A 7038-nucleotide genomic window follows, 5' to 3' on the forward strand; every position below is an offset into this window, starting at 1 on the left:
GAAATAGCTGACCTGGGAATTGAGTTCCAGTTGCTCAACTCTCTAGCAGGAGCCAAACCACAGGGTATTGTTTGCTATTGAAGACTGTGGACATCCCCAGATACTTGAAGTCAGATTTTATGAGCAGGCTCGCTATGCACGTACCCGTGTTGAAACGATACATCTCTGTACAACACCAAGCCAGGCTTTTATATTTCGAGGCCATGGCAAATCTTTACCACGAAAGCATTTTGAAGTGCCTTTTACATGTCAGGCTTATTTTTCAGAACGCAGGAACATGTCTCTTGGGAATGCAGATTGGTTCCTTAGGACTCAACTTAAACATTCCCATGTGGTAAAAGGAAGTAGGAGGATCCAGTGAAAGGAGCTCTCACTTCTCATTTAATTTACTACCTAATACTCAGCAGCCCAAGATATATAACACACTACAGAACTGTCTACATGTTTCCCCTTGTGGCAGATAGCAGATAACTGTTAATAGACTTGCTTAGAAAGTTTATTTAAAGGAAGAACTTAACTGGGTTATTTTTCATGGAGGTATGAACATTGCTTAAGGAGCTTAAGTCTCCATGTAGAAGTAGTATCAGATAGGTTCACGAGGATGCTAACGTGCATTAATATGGAGCTGCAAAAACAGTCGTCACTGGTGTATGTAGATAGGGACATTTTGTAAATAATGCCCTCTCTGATATTGCAGAGTTCTGGGATTGTGGAATATGGTATTATTTCCAAGTTTAATAATATTAGCACATAATACACACCCTCTCTGTCCTTTCTGCAACTCCTGTAAAATCAACAACAAAACCACTGGGGCAGAATTTGGTTTTCCTTCCAGCTGCATCTGGCTCCTGCCACAATAAGATTTTGTCAGCCAGTCTAGACAGGATCACGCATCCATTATGGAAAGGTGAAGGCATGGATGGGCTCTGAAACAATTCCCATTTTTCACTTGTCAGGTGTACCCACATACTTCCAAACACTGCCACGGACCTAGCTTGAAACTTCACTGTAAGGACAACAGTGGGGAGCTCGCTGAGTGGGACTGGGCTCTTACACATCCGCACCTTGCAGCATAGCTCTCGGACCCCTTTCCGTTGCTGGTGAGCGACCCTAGCACCTTCTGCCTTCAGAGAGAGTGGAAAGTTCACACAAAACCCTGCTCAGCATTCTCCAGAATTTAACCCACACTCCACATGCTGTGTGGTGATCAAAATGTGATTAAAGGAGCATATATTACATGATGTTTGGGTCCAGAGAAATATTTTAATGGAATAAAGCAAGAGCCATACATTTATTTTATTTTATTTTTTATTTTTGGTTTAGATGTAAGCTGCACCTCCTGGTATTTACAATCTCCAATATTGAGTTAGTTAATAGGATCCAGACAATGAACCTGACTACAGGGAAAAGCAAGAGACTGTTTCAGTTTCAGCCAAAGAGAAGAACAGACTCAGGTTGATAAATGGTAAGTATATTAGATATTAAAAAATATTTCATTTTTAATAATCCTAGGTGTTACTGACATCCCAGGTAAAAAGCAAAGTTCATTTCCTCAAAATATACTTAATCTGACAGTATCCCTTTAATTAAGTAGCAATTTAGATTTTCCTCTCTTCCACATACAAAGCTTTAATGAAACATGAAAGCCACAAAAGAAATTTGCGTGTGTTTCATAGCAAGGCGTGAGGAATGATTTTCTGTTTAAATTCACAGGCAGTAGCTATACAAATAGCATTTAATATTTGTCGGAAGTATTATCTGCCTCTTTCCCTCACAGCATTACATTACTAAGGTAGTAAGTCCATGAGAATACATGATTTCCTGGCTACTGTATTGAATATGCACCTTTAAACGAAGTTAGACTTGGGAATTTACCCATATCTTAAAATGCTAATCTAACACTAATTAAAAGGCCGGTGAGTATGCTTTGATGAATTCCAGCTCGCAGAATATGACAGCTGAATTCTGATGGCACGCGCGGCAGTAGCAGAATTACAATGCCCGAGCCGGGCAAGCCGCGCTCTGCACCAGTGCCTGGTGTAGGGAGGGGAGAGCTGGAGCTTGCCACGGCCCCTTTGGTGCTGCCGTCCTCACGAGGTGTGGCCAGCCACAGCCTTTGTTTCTCCTTTCATAGCTGCTTTCCAGCGAGGCTGAAGGAAAAATCTGGCTGCTTCTTCATCCCATCTCCTCTTCAATATGTCCCTGCTATTCGCTGTGAAATGTCTTGCTCTTCAGGACAAAGGCCACCACAGGAAAGAAAAGCCAAATTTCACAAAAGCGGGTCATTTCAAAGGTTTCTTCATCTCCTTAAAACCCACGCATACCTTTTGTTAAAGAAATATAAAGAGATCAGGTAAATATTCTGAAATAAGCCTACGGGTCCAATATCTTATGCAAATGACTCTCTTGATGGTCTTGTTAGTCTTCCTGTCTTAGAATCAGGACAAAATTCAAATCCAGCTTGTGACACAATTTGGACGTACACCCTATGAATGAACATACACATGCCTCTGTTAAACTGACTGCAGATCTCTTCAGAGGTACTTCTTGCATGATGATATGGGAGAAGCTAACAAAATTGTTCTTGTAGTTTTACCTTCGTTCTTCCCACGTGAGGAAGGCCAAGATTTAATTAGGGTAAATTTACAAGTTAGGTTAAAAAAAAAAAAAAAAAAAAGTGTGGCTTTGGAAGTAGCCTTCTTAGACCTCATTTAAAAAGGATTTGGAAATTGAGGTTTCCATGTACCTTTACTTACCTGACTGCATAAAACTCTGCACCTCTGTCTTACAGAGTTCCATGTAAATCATAGCAGAATTCACCACGTTTCTTCATCCCTTTGGGCTTTGCTGCCCCTTATGGTTGCTTTCAGAATAATAAACACAAGCAAAGCTGACCCACCATTTGAGAAACCTGAAAGAAGATGAGGACCAGTTACCATCCTGGGAAAAGAAAGCAGTAACAGTCACCAATACAATAAAAAATGTTTGCCAAAGGAGCCGGGCTGCTTGCTTTGGCCAGACTTGAAGCACCAGGTTCAGAGAGATGTTCTGAAAAAAAAAATCTTTAAGAAGGAAATTGTCCAGTGGGAGAAGGTGGAAGCACCTATGATCAGATGATGAAAGCCTTTATTCTTCTAGTAACACAGGGCTCTGTCTAGGAGTATTTTGAATCAGAAAGAGCTGAGGGCTTAGTTGCTGGTAAGAGTCCGTGTATATTCACAGATATACTGCAGCCAGGGGGAGGCTCCTGCACAGAGACCTTCATGGGAACAACCACCACCTGCCTGCCTGGGTGAAGTCTCTCCTTTCTCTCTCCTTCAGTAATGACAAGGGAAAGCTGTTCCCCTCTGCAGCATAGGGCACTATTAAGATCAGATTTCTGTGCATTATCTGATCTGAATGCAGTAGCAAACACAGCAAAAAACAGCTATAAACAGACAGCACAAGCGAGGAGTTAGAAAGGGAAAATGTAATTTCTTTTTTGCCTGATTAGAAAACAGCGGTGAGAACATCATGGCTGCATCCCCCAAACAACTCGGCTATTGCAGAGCTGCAAGGCTGAGCCTGGCAGCACTGGGACACCCTCTCCCTGCGGTGGTGCCTGTGCTGCCACCCAGCTTAGAGAGGGCCACAGCTGCTGAACTGTGGAGGAAGTAGCTTGAGATTGTACCTGTGAGGTGGAAAACAAGCACTTCTGTCAGCCCAGGTAGGATGTCCCTCCTGAGGATCCTGGCAGCTGAACTTTGCACTTCCTATCTGTAATAAAGTGGATGGGAGAGCATTAGACATCTCACCAGGCACTAACTTTATCACCAAAGCAACCCTCAGGGCAGTTAAAGATTTTATTTTGATTGTTTCTATCAAATTTGTAACATCTAGAGGACACCTTTCCCACAGCTCAGGAAATATCCCAGCCACTGAGGCACTGGGTATCCTGAGGATGATTGATCCTAATTGTGTCGTGTCAGTTTGTATAAATAACTACTTCTCTACCGGATCAGAAAGAGAGTGCCTGTACTTATGGGTTAATGCACAAGTACATCCACAGCCTCCCTGAGAGGCAGTGTCAAAGTTTGAGTGGCTTTATATATACCCTCTGGCAAAAACAGAGATTGCAACTGAGCAGTGTCTCTTAAAAGATCAGTGGCATTTTAACAGTGGGCTCTGGGATGGCTCTGCGTGTTTAAAATCTGGCTCGAGGCACTTTTTCCAAGGTTTCACAGTGAAATGGTGCCAGTGCTGGATATTGAACTAATTCTGGGGAATGTCTATCCAGATTTTTGCAAACGAGGCTTAGGGACTCTCGGAAGATTTAATGGAGTGGACACAGCTCTGCACTAATAGAGCTACGCAGATTTGGGATGGGAGCTGGCTGGATGCTAGCCAGCTTGGACTGTGGACAGGATGATCTTAGACTGGCCTGCAAAAGACCTTGGAAAAATATCCAGAGTCCCAGCTCATACCTTTAAACCAATATCAGGCTGCCCTTTCAAGGGGGTGAGGAGGAGAGAGATTTTCCAGATTGTTCTTTCCCCTTTGTGAGGGTGAATCTTATTTTGAGCACAGCTGAATTTCTAGATGAAGAAAATTCATCTCCTCACAAGTTCTGCTTGATCTTACTACCACAAACAGTGCGTACCCCCTTAATATGTTCCTTGACTGCTTCTCCTAGTTCCCCTGCTCTTCGATCACAGATAAATAAACCAAAGACAGCATGATGCCTGTTATCTAAAAAGATTCAGGTAGAGCGAGTATCATAGCACAATCACAGTACTTGAAAATTGTATTTTCCTGGAAAGGACTTTTACTAGCCTTCTTGGACCGTGCACAGAGGAAGTCCTAAGTCTGGGGGGAGAATATAACTCTTAGTAACAGAATGTTTGAACATTCGTACAGGATTAATTACTTGTTTTATTTTTTTTCTTTAATTTTAAGTGATTGTACTGCTAGCAAAAGTGAAAAATAAAGACTCTGATCTATGCCAGGCACTTAGTACATGCAAATACTCCACAAGTTTTTTCCTATCTTGAAGAATTTCAGCACAGACTACAAAGGCAAAGTGGACTGAACTGATCCCCGGAGAAAACATGTGCAACTCCACTTATATGAAAAGACCACTCGCTTCAATAGAGCTGTACCCACTTATCCTTAGGATGAATTCACACATCTTTTTTTCTATTATTACATGGATGTCCTATTTCTGTTGGAGTGTATGTGATCTAAGCACTTATACTCTTTTTTTTTTTTTTCTCAAAGGTAGAATTCTATGCTTATATGATGAATTACACTGCTGAGCAGTGCTGTAAATACCAGTTGAGGTACATTAACATTTGCAATGCCACTATGCTAAACCTGAAATACTAGGCTGTCCAAAAAAAAAAAAAAAAAAGAAAGAAAAAGAAAAAAATATCAAACAAAGCTTCTGTTCAGATTTGGTACAGAAAATCTTTAGTCTATGGCATACCACACTTGCAAATTAGCGCCCTAAGGATTATACAGCTCTTGGAATGTCATCAAAACGGATGAATTTCACAACAAATAAATACTGTGGAAAGAATGGTGAATTTCCAGCAATTATTCCCCCAAACCTATTTCAACAAAATTTTGTATCCCAGATGTGATTATGGCACAGTAATTTCTAGTTAACACTTATGACGATAATTGAGTTGAAAATATTCAGTCCGGGGCAAACACACTCTTTAAGACCTAATGGTTACGAGCAGTATAAAATAGGGGCTTATGACAGATTACTTGTGAATCACAAAGGTTGCTGCCAGGTTCCTACTGTATAACAGTAAAGCGTCAGGTTGCTTGTGGTTGTTATGATTAATGTGAGATCAGGTCTCTGTATATTTTGCGTATCAAATTCTCCATGGCCTTGGCCACCTCTCCTAACATCCTTGGGCATCCCTGGAAGCAAAACAATGTTCACTAACCCTAATACTTGTACGTTTGCGAGCCAGCAGTCCTAACTAGGATTTGTGCACACAGCCAGTATGACCAGAATGAATAACATTTGAATAAGCACCAACAAAATTAAAATTACCCCTCAAGTCGTCTTTTGTTCACATCTGTGCAAGCAGTACCTGTTCTCTCCACACCAGAGGGAGCTCAGACATGACAAGCAGAGGTTACGCTACAGCTTTAATGGCAACACTGCATGGCCAGAGGGAGATTCAAAAACCACTCAGGAGTACAGAAACATCCTCACTACACTATTCTAGCCGATGAACTGATCAGTTCACACTGTCCACGAACTTCCTCCTTCTAAACCAAGCAACCTCTTCTCTACTCAGCATTGAAATACAAGCCAGTATCTGTTCCCCTTAACAAATGCAGGTCCTCATCTCCAGACCAGAATTTGTAAGAAATGCATAGTATCACCCTTATTTGTTCCAGTGTGACCAGTTTTGTAGTAAAGGTGTTGCTCTTCTTGATTGAGGACAGCGGAATACAATAACCAGTGATTTCCCAGAGCCTAGGCTGTAGCTAAACTATGCCACTTTCATGATGAAAGAGTTTGGCATCATATTTCTAGAGCATGGGCTTTCTGAGGAAACCAGAAAAAAAGAGAAAATTAATTACATGAAGTAATTCTGTACTTCAAATCCATAATTACATGTAACAACATCATCCAGCACTATCATCTGCTATCAGAATCAATGAAGGCTGATTTCAAGAGGAGCACTGTCAGAGTAAAACATGGAGCCCTTGAGTACAGCATGTCTTGAGGTAACATCAGTACAAGAGTGTTCTGATCATCAGGTAACGTCAGAACAAGAGTGCAAACTTGACTGTTTGCATTTCTTAGCAACCAATTTCTATGTTTGTTTTTTTATTTCTATTTATTTTTTTGAGAACAAATTGTTATATTCCAGGTCTGATTTTAAGCAAAGAAACAGAAAACCTCTCAGTTCCACCACACACAGTTCCAAGGAAACTGGAAAGACAAGATTTGATGGTAAAATAAACACAGCTGTAGGCAGATACAAAACAACATAGCCATTTTTAGACAAGAAGGATGACAACTTTTCTTGA

The 7038-nt window shown here is 41.1% G+C and overlaps 1 long non-coding RNA gene across 1 annotated transcript; it reads right to left on the minus strand.

The window, feature by feature from the left end:
- Positions 1–1034: 1034 nt before the first annotated feature.
- On the minus strand, positions 1035–6736 carry LOC121073218. Its single transcript, XR_005821568.1, has 3 exons — positions 3671–6736; positions 2757–2911; positions 1035–2324 (listed from the first exon to the last, which is right to left on the minus strand). It is a non-coding gene; the product is annotated as an uncharacterized LOC121073218 (long non-coding RNA).
- Between the last annotated feature and the right edge of the window lie 302 nt (positions 6737–7038).

Source organism: Cygnus olor, chromosome 7 (genome assembly GCF_009769625.2).
Source record: "Cygnus olor isolate bCygOlo1 chromosome 7, bCygOlo1.pri.v2, whole genome shotgun sequence".
Classification (NCBI taxonomy): Eukaryota; Metazoa; Chordata; class Aves; order Anseriformes; family Anatidae; genus Cygnus; species Cygnus olor.